This window comes from Mastomys coucha, unplaced genomic scaffold, assembly GCF_008632895.1.
Source record: "Mastomys coucha isolate ucsf_1 unplaced genomic scaffold, UCSF_Mcou_1 pScaffold22, whole genome shotgun sequence".
NCBI classification, from domain to species: Eukaryota; Metazoa; Chordata; class Mammalia; order Rodentia; family Muridae; genus Mastomys; species Mastomys coucha.
The window spans coordinates 73,406,432-73,426,078 of NW_022196905.1; the positions used below are offsets into that span (position 1 = coordinate 73,406,432).

The 19,647-nt window shown below is 35.1% G+C and overlaps 1 long non-coding RNA gene across 2 annotated transcripts in view; it reads right to left on the reverse strand.

Moving 5' to 3' along the window:
• Positions 1-738: 738 nt before the first annotated feature.
• LOC116070505 overlaps positions 739-19,647 on the reverse strand; it is a 68,521-nt gene continuing 49,612 nt past the window's right edge. Inside the window, exons 2-5 of one of the 2 annotated variants that reach the window (XR_004110434.1) lie at positions 10,176-10,295; positions 8,576-8,652; positions 2,066-2,242; positions 739-874 (exon numbers count right to left, since the gene is read on the reverse strand). This is a non-coding gene — a long non-coding RNA (uncharacterized LOC116070505). The remainder of the gene's footprint in view (positions 875-2,065; positions 2,243-8,575; positions 8,653-10,175; positions 10,296-19,647) is intronic. The other variant, XR_004110433.1, reaches the window with a different exon arrangement.

Sequence of the window (19,647 nt, forward strand, 5' to 3'; positions counted from 1 at the left end):
AACATGATAATGAAAGTCATTATGTATAATTAATTTATGGTAATAAAAACCTTCAGCAAAATAAAAATAGTAAATGAGTAACTACAATATACTGAGAGCTACTACTGTGTAAAAAGGCTCTATCAATCCTAGATTTTTACATATACAATTTCAAATTTCAAATAAAGTAGAAATTTGAAACATTTTAGGAATGACTTGTCTTAAAAATCATAACTTTTATATACAATTTCTTCCACATGTGCTCCACTAAAATGCAGTGGTAAACAAACAAAGAAAAAGGATGATTAATATTCTAGAATAACTAACAGTACAGCACAGAAACAAAACTTACCAAAATGAAGATAAATTTGAAGTCTGAAAATACTACCTGTACTCTCACATTGAGAGCAAACTACAATATATCCAAGGACTCTGTAGGTAACAGCATTTAAAGGACAGGAAAGGTATAATTAACCATGTGACCTGGGTCTATAGTATTTACAAAGTCATAGTTTAGTGAGTATTGGATGTTAATTTAAGCCAAGTATGTGATATGTGAGGTTGAGGTGTGAGAAGAAATGAACCCTAACAGTAGGTGAAACAGGATTAAAAAGTATGAATTGCCACTGTAGTATAAATCGAGACAGAGTATTACTACACACACACACACACACACACACACACACACACACACACACACACACACACAATCTAATGCTGTCTTAGTTTCAAGTTGACCTTCCACAAAAAACTCCTCTGGACTGTACAGGCTATGTTTTATTTTTAAATATTTCTTATGCTTCTAGAGTCTTGGAAGTCCATGAAAAGTTCAAGTAGATGGTTGAGGTTGTTGTCTAGTGAGGAGTGACTTTGGGCAATGCCTTTGAGCTTCATTCTGGAATGATGGAAGACAACGCTTTCTTAGGGGCTGTTCAAATCAAATCTCCTATTATGTTGGTAAAAGCCCTCCCCTCAAGACCGAGTTACTTCCCAAAGGACTTACATCCTGACACCACCTCCTACTAGGTTAGAATTTCAACGCATGAATATTAAGGGTACACAAATATTCAAACACAGCAAAAAAACCTGGAAAATGTCTCTCCAAAGGCTGTTTGCCATATCCTAAAATGAACTTTCAGCCTGCCAGGAAGTCCATCACAAAATCATATAACATGAAATTCATTGATGATGTGGTAGCTTCCTTTTCCTCCTCCATTCCTGAATTTTATAATATTGTGACATTCTGCTTAAACTTCTGAAAGGCTTTCCCTGTTCAGAAATCACATGAAAATCTGCTTAGCAATACGAGAATACGATGGCACCCTTGGTTTTCAGTTTGTGTCTTTGCTAGTGTTCCAATCCATCACCCATACTGCAGGAACCATGCTAAAGGGATTGTGTGTTTATTTCACCCCAGTTGAGTTTTTTTTTTCTTTTCACACTGATTAAATCTGGTCCCACAGTATATACAAAGTAAGGCTTTCACTTTGGCACCACAGACTAAGTTGTTGAAATCTCTACTCTCTGTTCTAGTTGAGAACTCAATTAAAGGCATAAGGACCATCTGCTTCTGAGTTTTTCATGAGCAATGGGATGATAACAACAAGGGTATGTAACAGCTGTGAGACAATGTCTCTTTATGTAACAGCTGTGAGACAATGTCTCTTTGGATTGGAGCACATGGGTTGACCAATGGTAAGACACATTTGTATTTGCCAAGAGAGCTAAGAGAAAGAAATGGCAATCTAGTGAAGCCTTAATACTTTAATCTTAGCACTGGGGAAACAAACAGAAGTAGGTCAATCTCTGTGGGCTCAAGACCAGTTTGGTTTTCACACAGAGTCATGGGGCAGCCAGGGTTGAGTGTTTGTCTAGAAAGAAGTAAAGGAAAAAAAAATAAGAACAGAACAGAACAGAACAAAACAAAACAGAAAACAGAAAGAACAATAGGAACTGGGCACCAAGTCAGGTGCCATGAAAATCTGGAGTCATTTCTTCCCATGCTCTTTACTCAAATTAGAGTTCTTGGAAAAGTAGCAGTGGCACCTCCTGTAAATTTGGAGGAAATGACAATTGAGGAACTCACCCTAGTTTTTCTGAATTTAGATATGCATTTTAAAAGTATTTCAGTTGACAAAAATATATATTAAAATTTGAAGAAATCGCCATCTGACATAGTTTCCACTTAGCTTCTCCTAACTTCCAGGCCCTTTTCCCTCTAGGGTTAAATCTTTCTTATGTCATCTCTCAATTGGAGTCTTATCTGGATGGGAAAAAAAAGAAAAGAAAAGAAAATAGCTTGTTCGGCTATCAGCATCATAATCTTTGTTTTGAGTTTTAGTCATGTTGTTTCTGCATCATAGTCTTTGTGCTCCCAGAATCCATGAGTCATGTTCCTCACAAGAATCTAGTGAAAGAAAGGCCTCGAGGGTACAGGTGAAAGAATTCTATGAGAGCAAACAAGATGAAGCAGGCAAAGAGAACATCACTTTAACATTCTGAAGGGAGAACTAAAGAGAGGCTCTGCAGTTAAGAGCACTGGCTGCTTCTCCAGAAGACCTGAGTTCGATTCCCAGCACCTACATCATAACTCTAAAGCATTTGTACCTCCAGTCCCAGAGAATCTAATTTTCTTCTCTGGTTCCTTGGGTACAAGGTATGCACAAGATCTATAATACATGTATTGGCAAAACACCCATACACATAAAATAAATAAATAATAAAAATTAAATAAATCTAGGCTTTCAAAAATTTGAAGTTAATTCTGGCACTTTCCCATACTAATACATATACATACATAATACATACTAATACAAATACAGTTTGTTCTGATTTTCCTCACATAAATCATATTCTCTCATTCACTACCTATGTGCTTCAGATAATCGGTTCTGCATGGCTGCAGACAAAGGACCCCAGGTTTTAAGCCTGATCAGTGAAGTTCAGAGATTATCACAGGGCATTAATTGCAGAAAAGAATGTAACAATTTTTTATTTGTTTGTTTGTTTTTATTTAGCAGGACAGAGCTGAAAGATTATAAGCTTAAGGATGGTTTCAATTACAAATGTATCTTCAGTTTCCTCTGTCTTTATAGTCCTTTAGAAACACACACACACACACACACACACACACAAAATATTTACAGTTTGGTAGTCTATAAAGGATATGAGAATGATCTGATACCCAGAACATACCATAAGTATGTTGTTTGATAAGTAATCAAAACAAATAAATGTTTTTTTTCCATTGTCATAGAAACTGTGGGAAGCTAAGTCTTTTTACTACACAACAATAAGACAGTTGTGGGGAAATCAGAACCAATACAGGGTGAGAAGACAGGTCTTTGGATGTTGTGTGACAGTGAGCAACACTGGCTCTGCTCCCAGGACCTGAGGGTTACAGGATTCTTTCCTTTTTACCTCATTGGATACTTGCTTATTTATTGGCAACTAGCAGGAGTGCTTCCATAAAGGGTTTTCTTTCTCCCTTTCCCAATTAATTCACTATCCTCAGATCTTGAAATATTCCATCACTTGTCAAACTTTCTAATGTGAGTCTCTTTAGTTACATACTGTACTATCCATACCTTCCCACATACCCACATCCCATCTACATCCCACATCCCTGTATAGTTAGTTCACTAAGTTCACTCAAGCTGCACCTGATTACAAGTCACTGACTCTGAGATACCTATGCTGCCCCCTGTGCCTTAATCTTGCATAATTCACACTGTAGATACTGATACTAGAGAAGTGTCCACGACTGTTGGTAATGATAAGACATCATTATGAATGGGCATCACAAACTGTTAAAGAAATGATATTGAAAAACAAATTATGCTGAATATATCAATAGGTGTAAATCCAAATAGATTCTCACTTCACCTAGCACAAAATAGATTTCCATTTAAGTAATTAAATGTAAAACTGGATACAACCCAGATAGATGTTCAGCTTCACTGAGCTTACATAAATGAAAATTGAAACAAGAAAATGTATTTATTACTAATCACACTCACAAATATCTCTCAGTATGATAATATTTGATGGCAGAATGGGGGCTAGAGGCAGATATAATTATACTCCTATAAAATGTTAACACATAATATTTTCAGAAAATAGTTTTCTAATGTGAATAAAGATTTAAAGTTCTGCCCTATAGCAGAATAAAGTTGTTAAGGAAAGCTAGTCAGAGATGTAAGACCAAATATGTACATAAAAATATCCACTGCTTTTTCATTTAATGTACCTATTTAAACCAAAAGTTAACTCAAATTATATTAAGCCAAATATAGATTATTTTTCAGGGCAAATGTAATACCTTTACTTTAAATTACATTAAGCCAAATACAGATCATTTTATAAAATAGAGTGCAATATCTTTATTGCATAAAACTATTAAAATCAGATTTCTTAGATATTAAATTTATATTTACATATATATATATATATGTATATATTAAAATAAGATCTTTCCCAGGAATTGTAATTCTTGAAAATTTGGATTAGTTTTATTCCATTAAGCAATTGAGGATTTTACTATATCATTACATGCACTATCTCATTATATAGCTTTTAGCTATGCCACTTAGTTTGGGTATATTCATAATATATTCCCATTCCAACTTCTGGTTTTGCTAATAACAGGTGAAAAACAAGACATACCACTGTGACAATATTGAAGATTAGCTAAGTATAATTAGATGTTCTATGACTGTTACAGCTCCCTACACACCCATCCCTAACTTATCTGAAGAAATGCTTCTAATAAATATGTATGTGAGCATATGCTTTGCTGATGACTTATGATATATATATATATATATGTATATATATACAACACATTATAATGCTATAGATGCCCAGTTTTTCTCACAAGGAAATGGCAACCTGGAAATAAGGGATTTTGTCCAAACTCACACAAGTGGTCAGTAAGCTACAGCTTTGAGATTATAAGTCCAGTTTGCTTGGCTCTAGATTTATGGCTACAAAAGATACAACATGCATGAATGTGGGAGACTAGGCAGCCTGTATAAACCTGAATGCCTCGAGGGCATCTTCCCACTCCCAATCTTAACAATCACCTCCTTGTTTCAGAGCTGTTATCTGTGAAGTATACTGACTTGGATGAGCCCCAACTTATTGTCTTGCTTTCATTTGGTTTTAATTGGGATTTAAATGCTGGCAGCTACAAAGACTTTTGGCATTTAAAATGCAAAAGTTGACTTTTCTCAACCAGCTCCATTAGGTCCTTTTCCATAAGGGAAGATGTTGCTGATCGTGGTGCCAAATGGCCTAGATGCTCTGTAAAACCAGGGGTGAATCCATCCTCATCAACTAAGAATGACTTTAGAAGACAGATCCACTCTGAGAAGGCAGTACCATCGCTGGGTAGCTTTAAGGATTCTTTATGACCACAAGACTGTCACAGCAGCAATAGCAGTTCTGTGTCTGCCCACTCACCTTTGAAAAACAGGAACATGAAACCAGAATAGATTCCGCTTATTCTGCATGATGGTTCCAAGCTGTGTGGGAGAGCTGTGTGTGTTCTTTCCTGCATATCGTTGTAAAAGTATATTGCACTGATCCTGTGGGCCTAAGGAGTGGTGGGTGTTGTGACATGTGGAGTTAGTTTTGTGTTTGTGGGAAGATGAACAGTAGGAGGCTAGCATGATGTGTCTGGGAACACATATCGAGTATAAGTTAAGGATGAGTCAAGTGTGTACCTAATAAGTAGCAACACTTTCCATTTGCTTCAGTGGGACAAAATTCATTGTCATTATACCTAAAATTAAATGTGAGGCCACTCATTAGAAAATCCAGGCACTCCCCATATCATCTTCACAGACAAATATAAATCAAAGGTAGACAGGAGGCATCAATTTCCAAGAAACTGGAAACACTGTTTTTCTATCACTACCAAGAAAATAAAGTAAACTTTCTAATTTAAAGTCAACACATAGTTTCCACCACGCTGTGAAAAAAAAAAAAAAAAAAGGAGCTTAGGAAAATAAAATAAAGTCCATGGGATGAATTCAGAATTCAATATAAAGTCATGTTAATCTTAAAGGTTTAAACTTTCTTCTTAAAATCAGAAAATATAAAATGAAAGTTCAAATAATTGACAATATACTCCTTAATTATCACCTTACTACTCGCACCATTTCTCTGATAATTTGTTAGTCAATTTATTCCACATTAACTGAGGCCAATTAATTTTCCATAAATACATGCGTTATTTTGGCCCTGTGTTATGTATTCAGCCCACATAAGGCACCAACAATAAAGACCAAAGAAAAAAGTCAATATAATTCTAGTTTACTGAACAAAAGTGTATCAGGGTTAGTTATTGGAGCATTGGTGGCAAAGGTACCTGCATCACTGAAAACTCTTCCCCAATCTAGTGACCTCATACAAGATGCCTCTATAAATCTTGCTGAACAAATTTCAGGCTGCTAAGCAAACTCTTGTCCACTTTCCTCAGAGTATGATCCTGCTTACATAAATGTGGGAGGGACCCTATGGATCGTTGCACCTTCTAAGCTCCCTGAACTAGTGGATTAAAAGACTACTTCCCCTCCTTCTGGAAGGAGAGTTTCATTTTAGATAGAATGTCTGTATGACCTGCTGCAACTCACCGGAACTTAGATGCACACGCAAATTTAGCTTCATTTATTTTTTAGCACTATCAATGTACAAACCTATGTACATATTCCAAAAACTAAAATTCTAGTTTTATCATCTGTTTCTACAACTAAACTGCAGATTCTTTTCCTTACAGAGAAATGAATATTTTTACTTGCATTCTGTTTCTAACATAGAAGATACTCCATGAAAATTAAGTTGTGTTTAATCTAATTGAAATGTATATGAGGATGGAAAAGAAAGAGAAGATGGGAACATATCTAAAACATAGAGCCTGGTGTTCCATGGATAAATGCCAACTTACACCATAGGCTATACATATCATTGTTTCCCTTCCTTTGTTAGTCATTTCTCTCATGTCTAAAAGAAATCACCTATGAAGGATAAACTTAAGGAAGGAGAACGAACTTGTGTTTTGCCTCATAGATTGAATATACATTCCATCATGATGTAGAAAATTTGGTGTGGGAGCATGAAGAATCTAGTCACATGCCACTCACAGTCTTACTGAGAAAAATGGATACTGGTGATTTTCTGTCTTCCTCCATTTTTCCCTTTTATTTAAATCTTATAAACTAGTTCATAGAATGGTGGTGTTAACCATACTTAGGATTAGTCTACCCATATGTGTTAAACCTCTCTAGAAAGGCCTCAGAATCATGTCTCCTAAATAATTCCAAATTCTATTAACAATGAAGATTAACCATCACATGGAAAAAAACTTATAATAGTAATTCACATTTTAGACCTCAATACAACTTACTTCTAATTAAAGGAAGGCTATAATTCAAGACTTGTGGCTCCACTTGAGTTTCCTAGAAGGAAGTCTGCACAATTGAATCAGTACTGAATAATATGAAATGAGGCCAAACTCATTATCTAGTCAGCAGCAACATCAAAAGTGTTTCATAATACACAAGTAAAGACAAGATACTCTCTAAACATCAACACCCTAAATAATAAGGTTTTACATCATTAAGGCCTTTGGCCATTTAGCATATATGCGGGACATAACTGCCATGTACAAAATACTCATCAAGATTAGTGGAAATTCCTTCCTTCCTTCCCAAAGGGGAGAGAATATGGTATTCCCAGTGACATACTTCATTGAGTACACTAGAAGAGACATTTTCCTTCTTGTTTCTCTCATTAAAGTTTCTGTAAGTTGGTAATAAAAACCTCTCACATCTGTTGAAATGCAAATTTGTGAGTATTAACTACTTTTTTCTCTTATTAAAGTTGTTTGGCCAGACTTTGATGAAGGATTAGGAAGAAGATGCCACCTACCTTCAGGGACTACTGACTATTGTGGAGCTCATTGGTCCAATTGACCTTGCTTTAAAGGAAATATGATAGCTGGAAGACCCAGGAGACTCTATAATCAGACATGATACTTTCTCAAGGTATTTCACTCATTATCCCATATTTACAAAGTTCTCATAAAATTGCAGTTCAGTGAAGGAAACCTTAAGAAAAATCTCAGAAAAATATGCATAGGATTTCTAGCTTATTTACTCATGTCCTCTGAAATTGTATGGTGAGCTATTAAAGTGTGACCATCTTGAAATTTTGGACAATAAATCCTCTTGTAGAGTCTAAGGTTGTTTATTTGCTTGTTTGATGAGATAGGACCTAACTCTATAATCCAGGCTGGCCTTGAACTCACTATTTAGTCAAGATTAACTTTAAGTTTATATCCATCATTCTGTTTCGTTCTCTGTAGTAATAGAATTATAGGTAAAATCACTACACCTGTCTAAAATCTAAGTTCTTAACCAGTCACACCAAAATCTATGTTCTACCTAGTATCAAAACAGTCACATCCAGATGTTTCTGAGCTATACATTGAAGGCTTCATTTCTCACCTAAGGGCTAACACCCAACAATGAGATGCTTTGATAATTTAGGCAGGAAGGAAAGAAACAGAGGGGTCTTCAGAATTGACACTTACCATTAGACTACTATGAGAAGTCTTCTTCAAGGCTTTCACTGCAAGGATTACAAACTTTGTTTCACTTTCTAAAACTTCTGAAACAACACAAAAGCAAGACCATAGTTTCTTTTTTAAAAAAATAAAATCTATTGATTAATAAAGATTTATTGAGTGTTTCTTATGAGCCAGGTACTGGCAACTCTCTGCTTGATATAAAAGCAATAAACACTTCTCTTCCCCACTGGAGCTTATTATAATTTGTATAACTGTCTGAAAGTAACAATAGACATTTCAACACTCAGACCTACAGAGATTGATTTTTTTTCTCTCCTCATTTCCAGATGGGGAGACAGGAAACGCTGGTTTTGCTTTCACTGCGGACTGAATGTAGCAGTGTGATCCTGTAAAGTTGCCAAGATGATGCCAACTGTCTATGACAGCATATGGGGGTAGACAGTCCCCCCCCCGAGGCAGTCACAGCCATTTTTGTAAGCCTCCTGTATGAAGCTAAACTAAAAATAGAGGCTTTCATCAGGCTCATATTTTCTCATGCTAAAATAGCCTAATTCCCCAAGCCAGAGAGAATAGATACTGTTGTACATTGGTGAGTGTGAAATGCGATTTAAAGGTATCAATGAATACTTTTTGGTTTTTGTTCTGTTTTGATTTGACTTGATATTTTGGCTTACTGCACCGCCATATTTCCTCGTTCAAAAGGTAGCACAGGTAGCATGAAGAAAAGAGTGAATACATTTTGCATTCTTTTCATCTTGTGTCTTAACAGATACTCATCAGACTGAAAATGTTCATGGGAAGGAAGCATTGGATGGATCAGTTGGTTAACAACCTTCTAGCATGTACATTTCAAGCCATGTTTTTAAAACCAAAGAGCTTATATTCCTGAAGTATTGCGAGCTGTGTTTAGAGTGTTAGCTTTATATTTAATTCTAGAAGGAAACACAAAGTTCTTTTGTGTATGATGGCTGAAATAGTACTAAGTGTTTGATACTGTCTTTCCACTGAGTCCATTGGGTCGTCTCATATTTTAGTTCAGTCTGTACATTTCCATTAGAATTGTGGCATTGTTTAGTTAAGGTTTCTCCCTCTCTCTATATATATATGAATGTGTGTATGAGTGAATGAGTGTGTGTGTGTGTGTGTGTGTGTGTAGAATAAGTCATCAGGTCAACTAAACTTCAATTATTCAGAGACACTTGATGATAAAGAATATAAGGACTGAGATTAATCTCTAGTAATGTAAGTCATTGTGCTTTTTGAAATACAAATTTTGCTGATATTAATGGCTATGTGCATGCTGCATAGATTTATGTAGGCAAAATAAATAAATTAATAAACCACTTAAATTTTCATTGTTTGAATTGTTAAGAAGGACTGAGAAATATTCAATACCAAATCCCAAAACACAATTGCTGAAAAGTAGTCATTAAAACAAATTTGTAACTATGCCCAGAGTGAACAAGATAATTCATATTTAGCAACTTTAATAAAATTTAACATTCTGTAAAAGAATTACTTGTGTCTGATTACAGAAACATAAACACCTGAGGCAGGATTAGGAAAGAAATGAAATCCATTTCATGGTTAAGAATAATGCTACCTCAGCCATTGCTACTAGGCAGATCCTCAGGATTCTAATGAAAGCAATGTCATGATGCCGCCAAGGTCTGCAAATGCCTTCAGTTTAAGTCACAAGGTGAAAGTAGCAGCACTGTTATATCTGAAATAGTGGATAGATGGATGAATTAGTGACTTAATGAATGAAATAAATATGTCCCTGTTCAATCCAAGAGCACAGAAGATACAGAAGGCAATGCAAAAGAACAGTGTTCACAAATTAGAAATATACAAATTTAATAATAGTACACACTTTGCAGTTAAATATTACATTGAAAATGCTCAAGGAAAGTATTAAGAAAAACTCTGTACTCCAAATAAAACTGATTATTTGTTTTGTTACAGGCAACAAATATTCTGACAAATAAAAATGTGGTGTATGTGGGAGCCTTATCACAACTGAATAATTCTAATACACTTTTTCCTATCCCCTAATGAGCACCAAATGCTGCGGATATTTTCCAATACAAGAAAACACTTTGCAGTTAATCAAGGATTTTTTTTAATCATATAGCTAGAAATCATTTGCTTAAGCCATTGCCCTTTCTCACGTTGTGTTCTTAATGTCTTTGTCTAATATCAGTTGACTCAGGATTCAGAGATTGCTTTATTGGATCTCTCTTCTGTTTCTGGATGTTTTGAGTGTTTTTATGCAAATTGCTTGTTGCTTTGGGTCCAAGAGATTGTATTTAGTTTTAGTATGATTTCTCCAGCTTGGTTGGTTCATTTATTAAAAGTTGCTTCAATTTACTGTAGTCTTTTGTGGCCTCATAAACTTTAGGCTACCTTTTTATTTTTCAGTTCTGTGAGGAACTGCCTCAAATATCTAGAATTTTTCCAACCCTTAGACATGAATTCTCTTAGTAATGCATTATGGTTTCCTATTGTTCCGTATACACATATGTGTGGATGTATGCTGATATTTTGAATACAATATTTAATTCTCAGTAAGACAAATCTCAAATTATCTCATTTATATATGAATGTTTACATGCTTATGTCATAAAAATGAAGATATAATGGTTATCAGAGATTGGAGAAAAATATGACAAAATCCATTCAATTTATGGTTGAGATGAGGACTAAATTTTGATGTGTTAAAACATATTACTAATATTGTTAGCAATAATATGTCTAGCTCCAAACATATAGGGAAAAGAAATTTTATATATATATATATATATATATATATATAAAATTGTATTCATGTTGTCATATATGTGCACCTATGGAGGCACGTGTTTATATTGCACATGCACATATGTCCATATGGTGTCATTAGATTAATAGTGGTTATCTTCATCATTTGTCTCTACCTCATATAGTCACAAAAAAAATCTCACACTAAGCCGATATCTCACCACGTAGGCAACTCTAGTTAACCACCTTGCTTCATGGATTTCCTGTCCCTTACTTTCAAGAAGTCAGAATATGACAGGTCACTGCCCCCAGCCACCTTCTGTGTGAATTCTGAACATCTGGTATTCAATCCTCACAATTACATGCAAATGCTTTACCTGCTTAGCCATCTCTCCAGTTCTGACATACTAATCTTATCATTATACAATTAGATATGCATCAAAACATCACTGCATCACATAAATTCCTATAGTTTTATTTAACTATATTAAATGATTTTAAGGGTGTGGGAAACAACATTTCCTCATTGTTCTAAAGTGAAGACCATGGAAGCTGGAGAGAAGGCTGGGCAGTTGACTACCTGCTGTTCTTGCCCCAGATTATATTTTGTGTGATGAAATAAAGAAGCATTCAACAATTTTAGAAAAATGTCTAAAAACCTTGATTGTAATGATAGAAATCAATCTCCTAATTAACCTGCTGCTCAAGCCCCATCAGTGGTATTAACCTAGTTCTTCATATGTGGGGGTTTTGTTGTTTATAATTTTGTTTTTTTTTTTTAAGAGAAGGCTAGGACTGCCATTGCATGCCTGTGTCTTATTCCCTTCTCCATGCTGAGATTTAGTTTGACTTAGACCTGCCAGGATCAACTTGTGTGTTTTGCTAGGTGTTTGTTTTTGTTTGTTTGTTTGTTTGTTTTTCTGGGGATGCATAAGCAACACCTATCCTTCTCCCAGGTCTCAATGACAAAATAAATGAAATTTTATCAAAATTAATTCAGGGAAACAAAGGAATTTATTAGGCTTGCTTATTGTTTTAAGTCAATGTTCAATTGCTCTGAAGAGACAGCTGACTGTGAGAACTCTTATGCGGAAACTATTTTATTGGGGCTAGCTTATAAGTTCATAAGCTATCATCATGGCAGGAAACATAATGCCAAGCAGGCAGGCATGGTACTGAAGACGTAGTTGAGAGTTCTATATCTATATCTGCAAGCAGCAAGATGAGAGAGTCACAATGGGCCTGGTTGGAACTTCTGCAACCTCAAATCCTCCCCTCACTTCCACAGAGAAATACTTCCTCCAACAAGGCCACACCTTTAATAATGCCACTACCTATGAGTCTATAGGAGTATTTTTATTCAAACAACCACACACAGCAATGTATGAGCAGTTACAGGCAAGAGTATAAATGACCCTTAAGCAGTAGCATTAGAAAGAAGGGAGAAAGGGGAAAAGGAGGGAGGAAGGAAAGAAGGAAGGTAAAAGGGAAAGAAGGAAGGAAGGAAGGCAAGCAGACAGAAAGAAAAGAAAAATGGGAAAGGAGGGAGGAAAAGAGGAAGAGAGGAAAGGAGGGAGTAGAGTCCTTCATAGACTAGAGAAGAAACTATCACAAAAAGCTTTAAAAACTTAACATTCTTAAAAGTGAGGCCCTTCAGACTCTTCTCAGGCTTATGGGCAAAGATCTTTTGTTGTATAAATAGTCAATTCAAGAATATGGGAAGATTGTAGGATTTGTTTTGCTTTTGTTGCAATTTGTGAATTTAAGTGGAGTGTTAAAGAACACAGGAATAAACAAGAAACTATATCCCAATCAAGTGAGAAAAACCACAACAAATTACACATATACAAAGAATTCAAAATAATTACAAGATGTTTAATAAGCACAGGAAAACGCATGGACAAAATAATGCAAATTTATAGAAAATACAAATAGAAAACCCACAGATATTTAGATACAAAGAATGTAGCTACTGAAAAAATTACTAAAAGACTTAAAAACAAATTTGATCAAACAATTTAACAGAAACAAATCAACAAAACCCAAAAGTGGTCTTTAGAATGATCCAGTCACAAGAGTAAAAATAAAAATGAATAAAAGACAGAAAAAATGTCTTAAGAGGAGTATTAACCAACATTTGAACTTTTTGTAATAATAAAAGGAATAAAGAGATTGAATCCCAGCTTGAAAAATAAGGGCAAAACATTGAAAGCTAAAGTGTACAAGTGTTACGATAGCTTGCCATTGTTGAATTTTCTTGAAGACAACTAGAGACATAACCATTGTTTTATCCATTATGGTTTCATACACTGATGTTCAATTAACTTTACCTTTTCATCTTTCACTTTCCTTAATGACATACAATAGTAAAACAAGAATAGTAACTAAGGCCATGTGACTATGAAACATTAAAGGAGGTTAAATATAACATGCTGAATTGGGAATTAATATTTGAGTTCTAGTACTGAGTTTCTCCCTATTAACTAGGTATCTCATACAAATTATTTAACCTTTTTTAAACCAATTACTCCATGTGTGAAGATTAGGATGGACATCATATAGTTTGCTAGACAACTGGAATTTTTTTTTGTATCCTAAACACAATTGAACTTTCATGCCCCTGTCTCATTGTGCATATTTTTACAGCAATGTGTTCAACAGGGTAAGGTACTTTGCAAACTCACTGGCACGTATTTATTCTCACCTTCCTGAAGATGAGCAAAGGGTGATATGTGGTATGACACAGAGCAATATGCTCTAGAATTTTCTTGGCTTGTTCAATCAGTTTTTCTCTTTCTGACTTGATAATGCCTTCCCAAAAATATTTCTTCTCATAACATCCTTCTGTGCTTCAACACAGCCTTGCATGACTATAGGCTCTCCTCTTACCTTTCTGTGCTCAGATACCAATACATATTAGATAATCCTTTAATAGATAGCGTATTTCTCAGATAAATCAAAATTTTTATATGTTGATGAATTCATTTTACCCACTATTCCTATCATTCCTATAGAGTTAAGAAGACAGACATATAATTATTTTCTTTTTATCTGTATAAAGTATTCAAATGATAGCAAAAATGATCCATGTCCAATTTCTGATGCAGCCCGGCATAGCAATAAATAAATCCCAAGGAACCTCTGAGGAAAGTCTAACAGCTTTGAGATTACTGTAGACCAAGGATAGGCAATTAGAATTTAAAGACACAGTGCATTGGTCTTAGTCACTTATATAAAGTACTGAAACACTATACCACAGATACTAGGGTTAGGCTATAATATAGAAAATAATAAATTAATTAGAGTTATTCTTTCTTCCATTAAAGATTCTACCAAAATGTTTGGACCCTAAATAATAATTGTATCAGATGCTTGACATTTCTTTTTAAAATAAATTATAAACTCTGAATATCAGCACTTTAGAAAGTAATATTCCCTCATTTGGGGGCTATGTTTCTTTCTACTTTTAAATAAAGGTACCCAGTTTTATATTAATCCATATACCTATAAATGGTCTTTAAATGAGAAAATTATGTGGGGTATCTACTTGACTAAAATCCATTGGATCATTTTTTTCACAGATTAAGGCACTGACATGTTATGAAATCCCATCTAATATCCTGAATGATGGACTTCATATTTCACCATTATGGCTCAACCTGGTTAAGATAGAATACACAGCCCAACACAAGTCAGAGATTCCATTTAATACATTTTGACTTTCTTATAAATTATAAATTTTTGGCTTATGTTGAATCTGAAAGTTTACCAAAAATTACTTTTTAATGATTATATTGATTACTTTTCTGCCATTGTAATATAGTACAATGCAGGGAATCCTTTGCCATAGCAGCTTGAACTCAGTAGCCTATGACACCATACAGGAAGGATCTACCATTGCTTTACTCTTACATTCTTATCTCTAAAGACAATATCAAATGAATGTCACTACCAAATTCAGCTGCCATCTTGGCATAGATCCCACTCACTGTGGATCACATTAGCATACAATTTTTATTTCAGTAGCTGCCTAGGCACAGAGAACTTCTTAGGTTCTCCTCTACCAGGTGGAAGCTTGGCTTGGTGATGTCTTACCTAAAAGCACACTTCTCTTTACTCTAGTGCAGAGCAGGCCCCCTCCTTAATGGAGTAACTTATCTTCTTAGAAATTGCAGCCTTCTACCTACACATGTCCTGGCTGTAACATTAACCTGCTTAGTGTTCTTTGTATCTCCAAACTCTACATTTTTTTCATTTCTTCCTTCGACACTTGCTCCTTTTTTGTGGTAGGCCTACATAAGAAACACACAATGCAATCAACATTATGTAGGATTTGAAATTCCTCTGCCAAAGAATTGAGTTCATTGCTTTTAAGGTTAGCTTCAAGCCAAATTTATACAGACTCATTACCAAAATATGACAAGAATGAATCTCTATCCCTGATGCTAATATTGTTCCCCTCTGAAACCTTTTGAGTTGGGTGTTTCTCTCAACTCTACTGACCTCCAGGTTTCTCTCAGGATGGCTCTTTAAGCTTTGCTGATTGTGTTCAACTGCCTTTCCAGACCAAAGTTCCAAATTTTTCCAGATCCAAAAAAAGAAAAGGTCTGGTTCTTTATGGCAACATCCCACTCTCTGGTACCAATGTCTGTGTTCATTACTTTTTTCTGACACTATAGTGAGATACCATGACCTTGGTCACTAACAGAATAGTTTGTTTTGATTTATAGTCTAAAGGGATAAGAGTTCGTGGTGTAGGAGAAGAAGGACTGCACAAAAGGCATGGTATCTGGAGCAGGAATCTAAGAAATCATAGCTTCACCACGACACAAAGCAAAGAGAGCAAACTGAAAGGCTGTAAACTCCCAAACTGTCTCAGTGATGTGTTTGCTCTGTCGAGGCTGCACCTTCAAAACCTCCCCACTCAATGCCACAACCTAGGGTTTAAGATTCAAACACTAGAGTCTATAGGGAATTTTTTTTGTTAAAACAGCCACACTCATGGATCATAATAGCTAAAACATGTTTTCAATTTGTTCACCCACTGAGTGGCTAATATGTTAGAACATTAAGGAAGACCTTATAATGTTTTCTAATGGAGCACTTACTTTTGACCTGTAAATACATTTTCAGTTTTCCTAGGCAACAAACAAAGCTTCCTTAATATGGCTCTTACTACTCCATCCAACCTCAATCTTTGTCTTCTAACTAATAAAATGTCACAATTTTATCTATCTGATTTATTGATATAAATGCCTACTAATCAATCAAAAGAAATGTGGAACATAGTTATAGCAACATATCAGTTTTGATTTTCAGTACTTTCACCACCCAAAGGAAGTAATACCATTCTGTCCTTAGTCCCATATAAGACTGCATCTCATGAAATCTATGGCATACAATTGACCAAGGTCTATACCTGCCATTCTAGAAATTGTCTATTAAATACTAAACAATGGGTTTCCCAGAAATACTCAATGTTGTCTGATATTGCAAAGTCGGCTTAATTAATCTGATTTTCTGTGGGATCTTGTCTTGAAGAGAACCAACCAATTAGTGGAGAAAGCTAATGCTAATCAAATGTGCACAGAGGTTGTAAGCAGTATAATCAGAACTTACAGTAATAAGTCAAAAGCGAGAGTGAAGAAACATAGAAAATCAAGGTCATGGACCCAAAGAAGTTATTGGGTACATGTAAGTTGAATGCAAGAAATAAAACAAATACTAAGACAGAATAACAGAAAAGAAGCCAGGAGAAAAAATTAATAAGAAAACATATGTACCCTTTAATTTTGTGAATATATATATATATATATATATATATATATATATATATCTTAGGTTGAGTAGTAAATAATAGTGCTTATTTTATACTGTTTGACCTAAAAGTCATGTTGTTGGAACAATTAAAATTCTTGAAGAAAAAAGAAACGTATCCTAAGAGTGCCCACAAACCTCTGCTAGCCACAAACACATAAACTGGAGTTGTTTCTTTCATTGTGCCTACTAGCTATAAATCTCTTTTGCTTTTTGATCAGGTTATACTGACTTTTCCTGTCCAAGTGAGCATATACAAAGATTTTATGTAATTTAATCATACTTACTATAATAATTTTAAAAGATAAAGACTAGAAAATATTATATAGCTGCCTATGTATTAATTTTATATAAACTCTATACAATACTGAGGTATAATGACAAGGTTAGATACCATGACTATCTTAAAATATGCACAGAAAAGTTGGAATTTGTTGAGGGTTTTCAAATTGTCTTGAGTTTTAAAAAACAGAAAATTCCACAAGGAAAGAATATGGAATGAAGTTGCCAATCAAATGACAAACTCATAGAATTCTTTCTCAAAATTTACATGCTGTTAAGATTTGTTCATCAACATACATTAAAAAAAAAGATTTTCTAAATAACTCTGACTCTTTCCACTGACATGAGATCACTATATATATTCCTTAACTTTATGTGGGGAAAAAAAAAGCCAAAGAAGGAAAGAGGAGGATAGGGGTGGAAAATTGTCCTCTTGTCTGTTTTTCAAGTAAGTTTTAAGTCTTAAGCACCCAGAAAAACTGCTTCCCATACTGATGCTCCTTGGCTATGCCCTCCTTAATCAGGGATGACACACAATCAAGACTTCTCAGGGGAAAACCTACAATAAAGGATAAGGATTCTGACAACGTCAGTGTCTGCAAAAATCTCCCGATGCCACCAGGTGAAAAATAATCACCCTCAGCACTCTGGTGCTTCTTCAGCTTGTCATGACCTAAATGACCCTCACTCAGATTTCTGCTGCGAAATCACAGAGATAAAAAGGGCGAGATTCATTTTCTAAGAAAATAATTCCTAGAAAGTAAGATTCAAAATAGGACATATGTTGTCATTTACATGATCAGAATGCCCTGCTCGAGCACATGCTCATGAGCTTGCATGCACACCACACACACACACACACACACACACACACACACACACGCACACACATACTGCACCTAAAATGCAAAAGTTCAATCTCATTGTGAAGGATGCAGAGACAAGACTAAAATGTAATCTGACTGTGAAATTCAGAGCTAGGCCATGGCAAAGTGATTAGGATTAGAAAGTCTTCAGAGGAAAGAATCCATGATGCAAATCCTGGTTTTTCAGAGAAGAGAATGCCGAGTTTTCTTCCCATAGCCATCCAGTCATCTTTCATTTATGTGTAAAACATGGCAGCCCTCCGGAAAAAAATCTCATTGCACTGGATGCAGAAGTAATGGTCCCAAGCAGTCAGATTACAGTTGGGAGAATTAGACAAGTTTGTATAGTATATGCTAACCACAGTCTGGAAATTTTTCTATATCATGAATTTTTCATTGTGAATGTTTTAAAATGTAGTAACATCAAGTAAGAAACACTGTGTTTGCAAGTATGAGAATTCATTCTTGGAATTCTCAAATTGCATCAGATAAAGATTGTGTGCTGAAAGGCAAGTAAATAAAAAAAAAAAAACACTAGTGACACTCCACAGACCCACAAACATTACGGGCTATTGACACTGCTCTTGATTCCTCTCCTGAAATAGATGGTTAGACTTTGTAGCTGAAAACATCATGTACTTTGGTTACACGAAATAGAGAAATGAACCTGATACTGATGTAGAAACTCCATTTCTCCTGGGTATCTTTCATAGTGCTGGCACGTGATATGCACACTACCAGGGGAGAAAAGTAATTATCAGTCTCACCCAACTTGTGAACACCGTGAACTACCATAATAACTCGACTGACAAGATATGCCCTCTCCTTCAGTGATGGCATAAACATCGAAGTAGTAATTACCCAGTTTCTTGTTGGGCTTAACTCCTGCTCCATGAAATGGAAACCTTACCTGGCACTTTTTATCAAACCCAAAAGCCTGTGTGGACTCAAGTCATAGACCTAAGTAGGACCTTCTACTATCATTCTGGTAAACATATTTAGTATTAAACTGATCCCTTATAACATATCTCTATGCAGGTAAGTTAGAATATTTCTCTGTCCTCATCAGAGAAGCTTTTTTTTTTTTTTTTTTACAGTACCTGGTGATAAACATAGAGACCAACCACACAACTGGTAAATGTTAGAATATCTGAGACTGCAGAATTCTCAGCCCCAAATGGGACTTCTAAATGACAATACTACCCAAAATGCTCTGAAGTTGTTATTGAAGAAGTGGCAAATGGAGTGTAAGTACTACGCACAGATGGTAGAAGACAGCAAAGTAGTGTTTTCAGGCACAATGAGTTATAAATATGAACTCGGAGTGCTTGTGACATTTGCATAGGATGT